The sequence below is a fragment of the Papaver somniferum genome, chromosome 2, assembly GCF_003573695.1.
Source record: "Papaver somniferum cultivar HN1 chromosome 2, ASM357369v1, whole genome shotgun sequence".
NCBI lineage: Eukaryota > Viridiplantae > Streptophyta > Magnoliopsida > Ranunculales > Papaveraceae > Papaver > Papaver somniferum.
Window position 1 is genome coordinate 40766146 of NC_039359.1, and position 17646 is coordinate 40783791.

Consider the following 17646-nt stretch of genomic DNA (forward strand, 5'->3'; position numbering starts at 1 on the left):
ATCAAATTTCAATACATTAATACATATACATGGGTAATTGGAGTACTTGTATGTTCAGCTTGTTTACTTTCCTGGGTTGGTTCTTCACCTAAAGCTTCATGATTATTAATATCTTGATTTAATTTTTTTGCATCAACAAATTCAACGTTAATGATTTATACTAATCATCATCAAACGAACCTATTAACTTAACTAATTATAATTAACCATTAAACATGATTGGTGAGGGGTATATTAGGAATTAGTTAAAATACATGGATAGGGGGTGACCTTGCTTTACTATTTAAATCCCGTTTTTGTCTTTTTCCTCTATCCCCCAATTAGTTTTAGTATCCCTCAATTGCACGTTCTTTAATATCTACTTTCAAAAGTTTGAATTTGGAGAAGCCTTTCTCTGAAGAGGAAGTTAAGAAGGTGGTGGATACTTTTGGAACAAACAAGAGTCCAGGACCAGATGGCTTCACAATGGAATTCTACGAGCATGCTTGGGAGGTCATTAAAGCTGATTTGATGGCAGTAGTGCAGGAATTTAAGAACACAAGTATGCTTGATTGGAGGATTAATTGCACCAATATTACATTGATTCCTAAGTACAATGGTGTGGTTTCTTTGCATAATTTTAGCCCATAAGCCTAATTGGAAGCGTACACAAGATTATTTCTAAATTTCTTGCAGAAAGATTAAAAGTAGTGATGCCTTCTATTATCTCAGAATTTCAGGGTATTTTTGTGCATGGCAAACAAATACATGATGGTATTTTTATTGCATCTGAGTTTATTGACTCAAAATTAAGACAACCATATACTGGGATCATATGCAAAGTAAATTTTGAGAAAGCTTTTGATAATGTGAATTAGGGATGTGTTGTTACTACTTTGCATAAATTTGGCTTTGGGTGTAAATGGAGGAGTTGGATTAAATGATGCTCCAAGATTTGCTGTGCTCTTGAAAGGGGAAACAACTGACTTATTCAAAAGTCAAAAAGGTATAATACAGGGGGATCTCATCTCTCCTTTTGTTTTCATTCTTGTGGTTGAAGTGTTATTTTTGATGTTTAAAAAAGCTACAACTCAGGGCTTTCTTTATGGATTCAGTGTTAACCCTCAAGATATTGTCATCACTCAGATTCAATTTGTGGATGACCTAATTGTTTTTTCTTAAGGATGATAAAATTCAGGTACGCAACTTGAAGAACATTTTGTTAGATTTTGAAGTTGTTTCTCAATTAAGAGTGAACTTCAGAAAGAGTATCATTGTTGGTCTTGGCTAATTACACAATGCTGAATTTTGTGCAGAGATTTTTGGTTGTGCGATGACTCATTTGCCTATGAATTACTTAGGTATTCCTCCTGGTAGCAAATCTAAATGCAAAGCTGTCTGGAATGATGTTATACAGAGGTTTCAACAGAAGTTAGCTGGCTGGAAGCGATCTTATTTGTCAAAGGGACAAAGACTGATCATGATCCAAAGTGTATTAGCTAGTTTACCAATTTATTATCTCTCCATGTTCCAGATGCCAGTAAGTGTGGTGAAGGAGATGGAGAGAATTATGAGGAACTTTTTGTGGGGATCCAGGTCAACAACCAAGAAGATAAGTTGGGTTAATTGGTCCAGAGTTACTCTTCCTAAATGCAGGGGGGTTGTTGGGATAAAAAAGCTGAGGTTAGTTAACAAAGCACTACATGCTAAATGGTTATGGAGATATGGTACTCAGAAACAAGCTATTTGGAAGAGAATAATAAACCAAAAGTTTGGACGTATCACTGATGCTAATTTTCTCAATTATTCTAATAAATCTAATTGAATTAGCTTGTGGGTTGGAATCTTAAAAACAAGCGATTTTGTTAGAAAAGGAACCTCTCTTATTGTGGGTAATGGAAGCGGTATTTACTTTTGGGAAGATATTTGGGTGGGAGAGCAATCTCTCAAACTACTCTTTCTTAGTTTGGTTAAGTTGTCTAAAAACAAAGATGTAGTGTTGAAGGATACGGTGTCTGCTGAGGGTGCTTGGGATCTGAAATTTGTTAAGAGTCTAAAAGAAAATGAGGTTGCAGATGTGGTGCACTTACTGCAGGTAATTGGTGACCTTATTAAGTTTCTTACTTCGGATGGTACTGTAGAGGATGACATATTGGGATTATGGTATGGGAAAAGGTTTCTCAGTTGCAAATGCCTACTCTGCATTAGAAACTGATCGCTTCCTTGCTTTTCCTGACAAGCAACTTTGACATCCAAAAATTCCTTTAAATGTTGCTTTTTTTGGTTTGGACTTTATGTTACAATGGTGCTCATACATTGGATTACCTTCATAGTGCTGATCTAATCCAGATGCAACTTGCTTATTTTGTGATCAATATGTTGAGATAAATGATCATCTTTTTCTTCATTGCAAGGCAACGTATGAGGTATGGTCTTATTTTTTTGAGTAGTTTTGGCATTAGATAGGTGCATTCTTGTGATGTCAGAAGAACTATATGAGAACGGAGACACAGAAAACACAAGAAGATGATAAACAAATTACAGGGTTACTTGTCGTTTTCTATTTGGTGGAATGTGTGGAAAGAAAGAAACAGTAGATTTTACAATAATATGGCTAGAAATGTTAATCGAATCATTGTCGATGTGAAGTGTTTATTGTTTCAGTGGACTATAAACACTAATGTGTTTTCTGGTTTTAGTTTACCCACACTAATTTGTAATTGGGATGTCGTCCGTGTAATCTTCTCTAGTTTCTTTGTCACTTCTTCAATGGCTTAGAACTTTTTTTTATAAAATTTGCTCTTTACCGTCATAATAAATAAAAATAATTATCTATCCAAATATCATTTCAGAAATTCGCCCTCAATCCATTTTTCAGAGTGAGTCTCGAGTAAACTTCCAGAATTCCTAGCTTTTAAAATGTCATCCTACAAACTGAGGCCAGCGACTTATTTAATATTATTAGGGACGAAAAAATTTGCATTTCCTGAATTTGTGAAAAGTTAAACAACCCTTTTTTCACAAGCATATCTTAAATCCTAGACTTTTTTTTTCTTTTTCTTTCTAATTTATGACATATAAAACAGAAATGATAAACCAACCGAGGGATAAATCCTGCAAAAAATACACCGATTCTCTCAAGATAATGGGATCAGTCACTAAAAAGTGGCCTCCTATTAATCTCATCTGGTGTTGGGGCTCTCAAATTTATGAGAGTCGATAGAACCCTCGGTGGGTCTATCACTTCTCCACATTCACAGTTGGTGGAATAAAGCGTGGACCAATGCCTAAACATAATTTGAGTGTTGAAAAACTCAAGTTAAATGCCTTCCATCATTTTCATTTCTTAGTTAATAAATTAGTTGGACTTCAATTACTTTAGTTAATAGCTTCTATAAAAGGCCACAAACTATTACAGGATTACACTTTAGATTATACACGGCAATCCTGATCAATCTAGTTGAAGTAACACCTACCATGTGAACCGGTCAAAAATTGAATGGATCTCGGTATTCCAGAAGTCATAGCCAGGCTCAAAATGAGTTCGGAAAAAGTGAGACAAATTTGAAACGTATCATCAGTCCCAGTCTTATTCCAAGGCAACATTTCTCAAACAAGGCTTTTAACATGAACGTCGTTGATATCAAAGTCTTTGTATGTAAATGCAGGGCTGAAATCCTAGTATTATCAAGAGGTTAGATAAGCCGAGTTGAGAATAGGTATAGGTTAGGTTTTAGATTAAGAGATAAGAGTTTCAGAGAAGTTATTCTTCTTATTAATTTCAATACTTTACAATGTACATCGAGTATACATATTTATATAGACTCTAAATACTTGCAACACAAGTATTACCAAACATTAAACTTTCCTAGAGTATAAGGTATTCTAAGTATAGGAGTTCTATAACATTCATAAGTTTGGCTTGACCATCACGTCATAGATATTGTCTCAACACCCTCCCACAAGCATAACAGGTCATCTTGAACCGTTAGCTTGAATCTTAGAGAAACAAACATATCTATATCTTTAGAAAGAGGTTTGGTAAATATATCTGCCACTTGATCTTTAGAAGAAATAAACCTGACATCCAATTGTTTAGTAGCAACTTGATCACGAACAAAATGATAATATATCTCTATATGTTTTGTTCGAGCATGAAATATTGGATTGACTGTAAGATATGTGGCTCCAAGATTATCACACCATAGAATAGGTGGAGATTGTGTAGTTATTCCTAACTCTTTAAGAAGAGATTGAATCCACATAATTTAAGTTGTAGCAATAGCAAGACCACGATATTCAGCTTCAGTACTTGAACGAGACGGTGTCCTCTGTTTACGAGCACTCCAAGAGATTATATACCAAAAAATATACAATAGCCACTAGTAGAACGATGATCTTCCAAGGAACCATCCCAATCTGAATCTTTATGGGCTGTGAATGGTAATTGCAAATTGGTTGCAGGTTTAATAAGAATACCAAAAATAGAAGTATTTTTTAGATAATGTAATATACGTTTAACTAAATTCCAATGATATTCAGTTGGAGCGTGCATAAATTGACATACTTTATTAATTGCATAGGCCAGATCAGGACGAGTAAATGTCAAATATTGCAATGCACCAACAATACTTCTGTATTCTGTAGCATCAGTTATTAAAGTGCTGCAATCAGATGATATATCTCCGGCTGTGCTAAGTGGAGTTTGAATTGGTTTGACACCATCCATTTTAGCTCGAAAAAGAAGATCATTTACATACCTTCGTTGTGCAAGAAATAACCCCGAAGATGTACGTGTTGCTTCAATCCAAAGAAAATAAGATAGAGACCCAAGATCCTTAATTGAAAATTCATGTTGTAAAGAATGACGAATAGATTGTAACCCTGTAGTTCTTGAACCATTGAGAATAATGTCATCAACATAAACCAGCAAGAAGATAACACCAGTTTCATCACGTCGAATAAAAAGAGATTAATCACACTTAGAAGTAACAAAACCATTTTGTAATAAGAAGCTACTTAGGCGATGGTACCAGGCACGTGGGGCTTGCTTCAAGCCATAGAGAGATCGATGAATTTTACATACATATGTAGGAAAGTTAGGATATGTATATCCTGGTGGTTGTTTCATGTAAACTTCTTCCTCGAGATTTCCATGCAAAAACGCATTTTGAACATCAAACTGATTAATAGGCCAATTATGTGAAAGAGCTAACGTAAAAATGATACGTATAGTACAAGGTTTGACAACATGACTATATGTTTCACCATAATCAACACCTTCTTGTTGATTGTATCCTTTTGCTACCGATCGATCTTTATACCGTTCAATAGTTCCATCAGCTTTATGTTTAATTCGAAAATCCCACTTATATCCAATGAGATTCATAGATGGATGATAAGGTACTAAAGTCCATGTACCATTTTGAAGTAATGCATTGTATTCTGTATCTGGAGCTCCACGCCACTTTGGATCTGCTTGAGCTTGTGAAAAACAAGTTGGTTCAAAGTCAGCTACAAGAGCGTACTTGGAATTTGGTTTATAAATGCCATCTTTAGCTCTAGTGATCATTGGATGACCTGTAGAAGTCGAGACATTGGTAGTAGATAAACTAGTTTCTTCTGATATAGGTGAGACATGATCAACACCTTGATTAGAGGAAGGTGGTACTGATGTGGAAGGTAATGTTGCATATGTAGTAGCATCAGGAGATATTCCAGTTGGAGGCAAATATTCTCTTGGTAAATGAGAAATAACAGCCGATGAATCATTGGCTTGACCATCACAAGAATATGGTGGTTCTTGCATATTATTATGAGATGAACTCACAAAAATTGGTAGATCATTCATGAAAACAGACGTCACCTGATCAGTATTTGATGGAGATGGTGTCGATGACGCAACAAAGGGAAAGATAGTCTCTTTGAACACAACATGACGGCTGATGTAGATATGACCAGTAGGGATATGAAGACATTTATAACCTTTATGCATGGGACTATATCCTATGAATACACAAGGGGAAGATAATGGTTCCATCTTATGAGATCTATATGGACGAAGATGAGGATAGCAAAGACATCCAAAAATATGCAAAAAATTGTAATCAGGTAGAACACCAAATAAAACTTCATAAGAAAATGTTTTGGCAAGCATAGAAGATGGTACTCGGTTCATTAAGTAACATGCTGTAAAAAATGCATCATACCAATAGGATGAAGGAATAAAAGCCATATATACCAGAGTTAAACCAATTTCACGAATATGTCGATGTCTTCGTTCTACCAAACCATTTTGTTCAGAAGTATGTGGACATGAAAACCTATGAAAAATTCCATTTTGTTGGAGATAAGAGGTAAGTTTACGATATTCCATTCCATTGTCAGATTGAATTTTTTTTTATCTTTTTATTAAAAAGGTTCTCAACATGCTTCTGAAATATAAGAAAGATAGAATAAACATCTGATTTATGAGACGTACGAAACATCCATGTAAAATGATTGTGTGCATCAATGAAGATAATATAGTATATGTAAGTATATGTAACCTTCATTAGACAGAATATGAGAAGGACCCCAGACATCAGAAACAATTAAATCCAAAGGATGCATATATTGAGTCATACTTGAAGAAAATGGTAACTTATGACTTCTATGCTCATGACAAGAAGAGCAAAAAGTAATAGTTTTACTAGACACAGGAAGAGAAAATTTTGAAACAATATGACACACAGTTCGCATCATAGGGTACCCTAGTCTAGAGTGCCAACTATGCAGACTATCCTTTTCACCAATATAGGCTTCTGGAGAAATTGAAGAAGCATCTAGTTCATAGAAACCACTTTCCTATGGCCGCGTAGAAGAACCTTCCCTGTACGCCGATCCTTTACAAGACAAAAGTCAGGATGAAATTCAAACATCACATTGTTATCTTTTGTGAGACAATAGACAAATAACAAATTATGAGAAATTTTGGGAGTAAAGATTGTGTTGTGAGGATGTAACTTACGATCAGGTGTGCCAAGAATTGAAGAACCAACATGAGAGAATGGAATAGAATCACCATTGCCTAGTTTGATTTGATCAGGACTATTGTATTATGAGTGAGTGTTAATCCTTGAAAAATCATTAGTTATATGATCAATAGCGCCACTATTTGGAACCCAAGGAGCAGGAGAAGTATAGCTTGATGCTTGAGCTACATAAGCACGAGGAGAAAAATAAGACTGAGCAGGTGAAGTTGATTGACGTCAAGGTGGTTGAGGACGAAAAGTACGATCAAAACGCTTCCATCAAAGATGAGCAAGATGTCCAGCCTTATCGCACAGTTTACAAGGTAACTTATTACGGGCTCCATTAGTTTGTTGACCAGTACTTCCTCTTTGTTGAAGATTAGGGTTTGGCAGTAGTGGTCTCGAGGAAGAAGTAACATTAGCTACAGGTTGAGAACTCAGAGTTTTGTTCTGTTGCTCCACACGTAACTCAAAAGTAAGAAGGTAGGTTATAAAATCTTCAAGTTTCATAGTAACCATGGAAGTGGTAAGGAAGGTGACAATGGCATCATAAGATGAGTCAAATCCAGCAAGAATACAGTATCGCAATTCCGTGTTGGTAACTGTAGTATCAGCAATAGCTAAGCTATCAACAATATATCGAGTTCGGTCAATATATTCTCTCATAGAAAGAGATCCTCTCTTTAAAGCACGTAGTTCACATTGTAGATGATGAATATGGGCATCATATTTAGAAGCAAATAGAGATTCAAGAGAAGTCCAAACAACATGTGAGGTTGTGAGACGATGAACTTTCCTAAGGACAGCAGGAGTAAGAGAAGAGAATATCCAACCAAGAAGAATTTTATCTTGTTTCATCCAAATAGCATATTCAGGATCAGGGTTTTCAGTGTTTTCAAGAGTTGCATAGGAACATGGTTTATCACCATTAATAAAGCCATCAAGTTCGTAACCTAGAAGATAAGGTAAAAAATGAGCACGCCAGAGAGAATAGTTTGTTTCATCAAGCTTGACCGCGATGATATGATGAGGTTGTGAGAAAATTGATGAGGCCATCAGAGACTGAGAAGAACTGAGGATTGTAGAAATAGTTGAAATTGTAGTAGATGAGGAAGACATGGAGAATCAAACAAGGAAGATACCAAGTCGAGAATATGTATAGGTTAGATTTTAGATTAAGAGATAAGAGTTTCAGAGAAGTTATTCTTCTTATTAATTTCAATACTTTACAATGTACATCGAGTATACATATTTATACAGACTCTAAATACTTGCAACACAAGTATTACCAAACATTAAACTTTCCTAGAGTACAAGGTATTCTAAGTATAGGAGTTCTAGAACATTCATAAGTTTGGGTTAACCATCACGTTATAGATGTTGTCTCAACAAGCCGAACTGAAGGAACGGTTCATGAGGCAAGACCGTCCAAATGCAAGGCTGAAATCCTAGTATTAAGACTCAGAAGGGACGTTATACAAATGCCTAACATACATTTCAAATCAATTGCAGCACAATCTACTACCCCTTCCAACCAACTTCCTATGGACGCTCCCCTGTCCACCAAAAGTACAGCTTTTCTTGTGGAAAGCACTTAACGAGGGCCTACCAACCCTCCAACTACTCAATCACATCCGCCTCGCCAACTCTAATATTTGCCCCCAATGTAATTCTGACCCTGAAACTGCAAATCATATCCTGCTACATTGTCCGATCGCTATGGATTCGTGGAACCTACCAATTTCCCGGATATCCACTCCACAGAGCACCCACCAAAGAATACCCACTTCAATAAACCCACAGACATCTATATCCCTACTTCTTCAGGCTAACATCAGTAACCAAACCACCACCACATTCTGCTTTCTCTTCTGGTCACTTTGGCTAGCTAGAAACGACGTCGTATACAACCAAAAGCAAACAAACCCAGCAAACATATTCCAAATGGCTACCCGCTTACAACAGGAATACGCATGGGCTCAACAGAACCTTCCACCGGTACTACCAAGAATGCAATCTTCTACAAACATTCTGCATCAGATTCCCAAGTCAACACAGATGTAGCAGCTAGAGGACATACGGGACTGGCAGGAGAGAGAATTATTTGCCGAAACGAAAATGCTATCACAATCTTAACAATTGCACAACCATTAGGGATAACAACAACGCTCACTGCCGAAACTTGGTCCATGCTCATAGCGTCAAGAACATCTACAGATCGAGAATGGCCAAAAGTGCAATTCGAAACGAAGTCGGAAAATCTTTTAAGATTTTTAACCTCGACAGTCGAACCACCTTGGTACTTAAACAATATGATAACAGAAATTAAGCTTAGATTGACCCAAATTCCGCATTGCACCATAAACCATATTTACAGAGAAGGAAATCAGGCGGCGGACGGGTTAGCAAACAAAGCGGTAGATGACAGCACAACCAGAAATCTATCCACAACAATCTGGGACCACACAACTCCATCTTGTATTGGTCATATTGTAATGGCAGACTCTATGAGTACAATGTATCCCCGTGTTATTTCTTCCTAACTTTAATACAATTTCATGCTTCGAAAAAAAAAAAAAAAAACTCAGAACAGCATAAGTGGATTTACTTGTTGAGTGCGAGACCGGGTGGCATGTGAGGGAGGGGCTGTGCCAGCCAGCCAGCTAGCTGCCAAGAATGTTTTAGAGGGTGGTTAGTTATTGATAACGACCTAGTCATACACACACTCGTACTAACTACCAAATCCAGTGGCATTTTCAGTTATTTATCGGCTAAACAAGGGGTAATTATGATTAACTAAACGCTTTACTTTTATAGTTCTACTGACAAATTCAAGATGTCCCTGTGCAAACCGTGTGAATGTGTATGCATATCGATTCATCATCATCAAAAACTCACACCCATACGAATCTCAGTTGTACACCTGCTGTCATCTGCTGTATACCTCTCCACTGCTGCTGTTTCCTCTGCTATAAAACCTTTCCTCACAGACTCTTCTCCACAAACCCTCTTTTTTCACATAATTCCTCAACGTCTTTATTCCCCAGCAAGCTAAAACCCTAACTTCACTTTTTCAGTCAGATAGAGATCTCAGCAACACTAAATTCATGGAGGATCAAAGAGAGGTATATACATATACTTTTATTCAGTACTGAACCTCTAGAGCTTCTTCTTTAATATATAGGAAAATGAACTTTTTATTATTTTCGTTGATTTTTCAAGAGTTTTTCTTTTTACTTTAATTTTGTGTTTGATTTTCTGTTCATGCTATGGTGAAATGAAATCTATATGTAGGGAGCTTCAATTCAAGTTGTTGTAGTCTTGTGAATTTTGACCTAAAAATCATGTTATTGTAGGCTTCAAGCAAGTTATATGTGTTTTTCTTGAATGAATCTGTGGCTAAAGTTAATTTTCTCTGTGAATGATAATTCTTATAACAACAATTTAATTAATCAATATTAGGTAAAAATGAGACTTCTCTGTCTATTTCTATTTGTTTCTGTTGTTGCTAGTTTATAATTAAAAATAAAATATATCACTAATTTACTCCCTAATTGTCTGTTTCTTAACACCTGTTTATGAAGAGATTGGATGCCTTAGTTTTACTTTTTCAAGGTCAGAAGTCGATCAATCAATCACCACTTTGGTATCGATTAATTGATTTTGGAATTGAAAGTAGGTTAGCATTACGTGTGAAAAATTACCATTCTTTTAGTGTCTTCAAATGCAAATTACAATTAGAAGTTAGTATGACTTCTTACAAAATCAAGAAACTTTATTTTCTTCTCATTTGCATCATCTTAAAGTATCTCATGGCCAAGCAAAGACAAAGATTGTTTTGTAGTACTGTGTATGAGCATTAGAAATTTACTATTTTGGGTTTGTAATTGGTGCAGAAAAATGGACAATGGTTGTCAGTACCTCAATTTGGTGACTGGGATCAAAAAGGAGGAATGCCAGATTACTCAATGGATTTCTCAAAAATCAGAGAGATGAGAAAACAGAACAAGAGAGATCCTTCTAGGGCTAGTCTTGGTAATGAAGATGAACTCGTTAACCCTACTCATCAACTCGACAACAAGAAACAAACCGATAGACACCAACCTCTTCATCACACTCCAACTGTATGTTCCCCTCTCTCCCTATCCTTGGAATTGAATTACTATTATAGTCAACATTGCAATTATTTTTTGTTGTGTGGGTAACAATGGTGAAGCAATTATTAAAGATTGGGAAAGTTAGCAATAAAGAAAACTCTTTTTGTTGAAAAGTATAGAACAAAATGAAAGGATATTTATAATGATAGTGCATTCTAGCTACCCATAATTGAAAATTTGAATTTCATTTGTCAAAACAAAACCCAAATGAATTTGTTCTGATATTTAGTATAGGGTCAATAATTTGAATATCGTTATGTTATTAGTTTGATAAGAACTTTGAAATACCTACTGTAGGTGTTTTGAAATTTGAATAATAAAATCTTTGAAAATAGTTTTTTATATTTTTCGTGGAATTTCTTAGAAATTATTAGGACGATAGCACGATGAATTAACACCATTAAATAATTGGGACCCAACCATTTTAATGCCTTAAGTTAATGGTAAAGTCACCTTATTGAAAACCAGCCTGATTTTGGTATCTGATGTTGATAAATTCATGATTTTGGCATCAAATGATTGTGATGGTTTGATTTGATTGACAAATTAGCATTCAGCAGCTGGTTGGAAGAGGGTATTCAACTATCTATAGTTGGTTTAAAAATAGAAAAAGCCTGTTTCCGACTACTTTGTTGTATTGTAGCTCAAAAACGTGATGACATGGTCCCACACACTCAAAGGGGTGTTTAGTGTTCCAAGTTACTAATCGCCTAAGCCCAGTGTTAACTCCATCAGAAATAGTTGTGCCTTCCAATTGGCATTGCTCCTTGGAATAGCACTTTGATCAATTCAGCATGCACTTGGAAGCACAGCTGGATATAATGGCAAAGTTTGTCTGAAGAATCTTACCTTTAGTGGTGAAAACTAGAAAAATTAGAAAAAACCATCTGAATTTTAGAGGTTGAGATGTACTGAAAATATCCTAAACTAATAGTCAATTGTGTATTATTTTTACTTCTAACTGAACACAATTGCATCCTCTCATTCTTTTCCATCCAAATATTGCAGAAAAGGAGGAGTCGTTTCTTGAGTTGCTTCAACTGTTGTATAAAAGCGTAAAAAGATCACGAAGATTAGAGAATTTGGATTTTCATTTTATTGCTATACTTTCTTCAAGTTCTGATTTTGCAGTATATTTATTAACTTCAGATATCAGAAATGTCGATTATTGCTATTAGTGCTTTCTTGGGGGCCCAAATCATATGTTAGTATTGTATATTTTTTTTTCTTTTTTGGCTAAAATCTGTTCAGACTTCACATATCTGAGATCCGAATCCGAAAGAGACATTAATCTCTGTTCGTTTTGGCTTGACCCTTGGGTTGTTCTTTTCATCTAAAATTCCTGGTTTATGTAATTTGTTGCTGCTCTCTGATGTATAGTTATTGGGCTGTAATCGATCAGCTTTCTATTTATCGAACGTAAGCAGTGTTTTCAAGCCAAAAGGATTGAAAAAGTATGCTCACGCCCTGTTGCAATCATTCTTCGTGGATTCTGGGAGCCAGGCATAACACAGCCTGGTCAATAAGTTGCAAAAGTACCCCAATTGAAGCAAACATTGCAGGAATTGAATCAGGCATCACTAGCCAATTTCATAACATTACAGGAAATTAACAAGTACAACATATTCCTTGACAAGATTGATGATGGTGACGCTGCTCACTTGTACTTTACCAGAATGTAGCTTAATTTTGAGTGAATGCAAACGGGCATTGCAGTAGTCGGATTTTCTAGGCACTATTTAAAGCTCAAAGTCCACTATGCTTGATTTTCTTGGTTCTTTGACAAACGTTTTGAGTTCTTCGTACTTCAAGTTCTTCTGTAGTTCTGCATGTGTTCGTTCAACACCTTTGTTGTTGAAGGTCTGTAGCAGTAACAACTTATGAGAATACTCACAAAGAGCTTTGTTAGAATGAAAATTTACTCTCCTCATTGGTTGTGATACAAAAACATAGTATTGATACCTTCCTCAAAGTTCAACTGCACCACAACTTTGAAGCAATACTATGGTGACATGTTCTCCCCGTTGGTCAATACTTACATCCTTTGCAAACCCTTTTTGTCAACAAAAGTGGCAAAGGAGAAAAATAGGGATTATAATGAATTAAACTAGGGCTGTCAATATACTTCCGAAATCCGATATTCGTTTCCGAAAATTCGACATCCTATAGGATTTAATCCGATTTATCTGATTCCGGATATCAAAATCGGATATGTTATCAGATATTTCCTCTTAACCTTATCGGAACCGGATGAGGCTCATTCCATCAGGATAATATCCGACATCCGATAACCTAGGGTTGTACTTGTAATTTCCATCCCCAAATGTTAGATGTCGAGAATATAGATAGGGTTGTCGATAGGAAGGGGATGCCATTTCAGGGTAACCTCTATCTATTCGTTGGGTTATTTCCCCGAATCCCTAAGTCGTGATATTTCTGTCTCTCATTTATTCATCACAGAATCCCTAAAATTGAGAAAAAAGAAACCCAACGCTGCTTCTGCTGATTGAGACCGAGAGAGATTGAGATTGAATCGAGAGTTTCAGATCGGGAAGAAGTCTTGGGAGATCTAGTAGAACTTATAGATTGGGTTTTGTAGTGGGATTCGAAAAATACTGCAAAAGGGAAGAAAATCAGTAGGGTTCCTGAAATTAATTGAACAGTTTGAATTTAGGGTTTGTTGTGGTCAAAAACAGATCGAGAGCTGTTGTTTCTGTGTTTGAAGATTGAAGAAAAAACATCTGCTATTGCTGGTTCGATAAAGATTCAGATGGGTTAGTGGAGTTGGAATACAAGGTATGGAAAATGTTATTTCCATGAATGATTATGAGTTTTGAAGGTGGTGATGCGGCTGCTGTTACAGGGAATGATGGAATGATATTGTTGAATTTTCAAATAGATGTATGTTAGGAATGATACAGGGAAGAAGAAAGTGGCCTGGAATCGGCCTTAGAATCGACCAGAAACAAAGGATACTCCTGAAATCGACCTGAACCCAAAAACTCTATTTTTTTAAAGTTTTTAGTTTTTTCTCCCAGTTACCAGATTTTATCGGAAAAAAAAATCCGATATCCGATAACTTAGCCTAACATAATCGAATTGGGATTTTTGGATTCTGTGGGATATTATCGGATACCGGATATCCGATAACCTTTAACCTTATAGGTATTGCCAATATCCGGCGGATATTTATCCGTTGCCGTCCCTAAATTAAACAAAAGAGTATTCAAGACTAGAAACACATCCAGCTTTTAGGTTAGACGATTTTACCAAGAAAACTCGGTTTGCGTCAAGGAGCTGTACAGATACAAGTATCTCCTACAAATCCACATCCACTCTCCCCACAAAGATATTATGTTTAAGCACAAGTTCAAAATAACTCGATCCCATTTGATATCATCCCCGAAAGAAAACATGAGCGACCTTGGCTCTAATCACAAGAGAACGATTTTCCTTAGACATTAACAAACTTACTTGCCAGTTATGAAGAAAGTAAATTTGTATCCCAATATTTTTCTCTCTTCTCTCCAGTTACGAACAAAGAAGTTAAAAACAACGATCTTAGTGTTAAAGTCACTAAGATACAAGATTTTCGTGAGAAAAATATTCATCGACAAAAAACTATTCTCTACGCCAGTTAAGAACAAGAGAAAAATTAGTGCGATATAACTCAACATAAGAATTATAATTTCTCTTGCCATGTACGAACGTAGATATTAAGGTCACCACTTATCCCCTGGAAGTTATGCAATCAAGGAAGTAAGTAGATTCCTAGAGAACATCTTAGCAGTATATTCACAAAGTGTAATCGTGCAGAGATCAACATTGCCATTCTCAAAAAAGTTTACTCCTCTTTTGCAAGAATTAAGAGATTAACCTGTGAGAAAATATGAGATGTATGTTATAATCACCAAAATATGATAGCAAAGAACAAATCCCAGAAAATATGTAATACATATATATAATCCATGAATATTAGGTATTTCAAGTCATCTACCTAAATAAAATTTAATTAGATAAACTTTAAACATGCATGATGATAGTATATGGAATAGCTAATGTAACACATAAGAACTACTCCAAAAACTAGTGTTCCTCCTTAAACAATAGTAATAAATTCCTACAAGGAGTTAAATAGTAAAAAGATCCTTGAAGAATATTTTATCATCACCAAACTCGTTGTCAGTAACTGGCATCGGAATATAAGGTTCATGAATAATACTGTTAACTCTTTCCAACCTATTCGGTTGTTGTTTGAGAAGTGCTTCTTGAATCTCAAGAGATTTCTGCAAAGTGTCCTTGAGATCTTGCACTTCCATCTTGGTCTTCTTAAGTTCTTCAAGAATATTTGCAAACCTTTGTTGATTTGAGCAATTTGCTCTAGGTTGCTTCATGTTATTCATTTTTATCTTAAGTGAAACTTTCTCCTTACGGTAGGAATTCTTAGCATCCTTAGTCGTTGAATCAACAACCATGGATACACAGGTGTCACCAGAAGAAATCTTGCTCGAAAATACCATAGCTCAGTTTTTTTTTTTTTTTTTGAGTATGTACCTTGTGCAAAACACAAATATATAGGACTTCAAAAACACTTTGTGTTTTTTTGGAAGAATTCCAAAATAGTGAGAGATTAAAAAGGAAGATTATCAACCTGTCAAGTTCATAAACTGACTGAATTCTTGATAAAAGTAGTTCATTCACGAACCAAATATCAAACTGAAAAGTAAAATACAATTTAACCTTTTTTTAAAGTTTGTACATGGGTAAGTCTTTACAATCTCATTACTTGGAAAATAATGTGAAGGGAGTGTATGCTAAAGTTTCGAAAGTATGAAACCTTTGAATATTCAAGACAAGTTAAAAGCATCTGATCCTTTGTGTGAGAATAAATTTTGAACTTTTAATTATGAAACCGAGTCAAAATCCAGAAAAAATAAACTGGACTAGATTCAATGGAGCAAGGCTCGAAATGAACTGTTATTCTTTTTTACAATGGCATGATCTATTAAAGAATTTTAACTCCGAGTCTGTGATAAAAATATGGAAATTAAAGTAATGAAATTCAAGACAGAAGCTAGAATGTTTGTCTCAAATCCATAGGAGGTGCACAGTTCTTGTCTCTTTTAAGGGTGCATGAGACAAGAAAGCACCATTTCAACACAATTAATTTGTGTTGGGGTGAGCATCACTAAGCTCACTTCTCAATTCCTGCATAGGTTTGTCAATCTCCATTGTTATAGGTCATTTAGATCGTGATCTATTTTTTCATTTAGATTTATCATTTCCCTTAGAGATAATCACACTTTTAGGAGAAGAATGACAAATAGAGTTGCATACCTTAGTCAGATTTGGCTTTTGGAAGAGTTTAAGCACAATATTCAAACGACTAGACCTCCGATGCAGTTTGTTGATACACACCTTACTTTTTGTTTATACTTGAAACACTGTTTAAGTTTGTGGCCTTCAGTGGTATAATAAGGACATGTTTGGTTGGAGGAAGGTTCAAACGCACTTCCAACTTCAGCAGATGTTGATGGGAGAAAGCGATTTGCTGATTTTTTAGGAAAATGGAGAGACGACCTTACGGAGGAGACCCTCAACCGAGCAAATTGCTTTAACCTTTTGCAAACAGATGCACTGCAAAGGGAGTGCTTGAATTCTAGAGATCAATATGTAAGACTCCGACCTAAACCAAGACAATAGTCGCTCCAGAGTCAATTCGGTCACAAGAGAGGATGGGTCGATCTGGAGGAGGGAAGCTGAGAAATGTGTGAGATCAATGGTGATTAAGGATTGTAGGTGTGTTGTGTATATTGTGTGAAGAAATAAGATAAGTTCTGATTGATTAAATTTACTCTGTTGAGAGTGATTTCTCAGACGATGAGTTCTTGTTTTTTGTTGTTTTCAATCATGGTTTCAGAGACTCATTTATATTGCAAGAATTGTAGACACCTTGATTCCGTGAAGTGTGACAGTTGCTGGAGTCTGGGGAAGTGGGAAATAGTGTTAAAACCAGTTGCTCATCGTGCGGAGACTTGGTTGATTGTCCATCCACTACTTTGCTAGATCCTCTAACTGCTTGCACGACTGCTCATATTCTCATCGTAGATGGACACACGTTCCGTAGACCGCCAGACCAAAACCCTAGTTGATATCTCCCCATGTGACACGATTGATGTCTCGTGGTCGTGGGAAGACGTGTATTTAGTTAGTCAGTATTTGACTTGATGAGACGATGGGACGATGAGTCTTTGTATTGCTGAGTCGAACATGATTTACAAATGTTCTAGGATTCATGAATTGAACATATCTGTTGAGACAAATGTATAATTGTCAAATGAATGTCGATAGTTAAAGTGAGCAAATATTTCACATTCGATGAATTGTTGAATATTGATAGTTGAACCAATATTCCTAGTCTGAGCAAGTATTGCTCATCTGAGCAAATGTTGCTCGTTTGATGAATTATTGGTAACGCGACCAAATAAAATATTAAT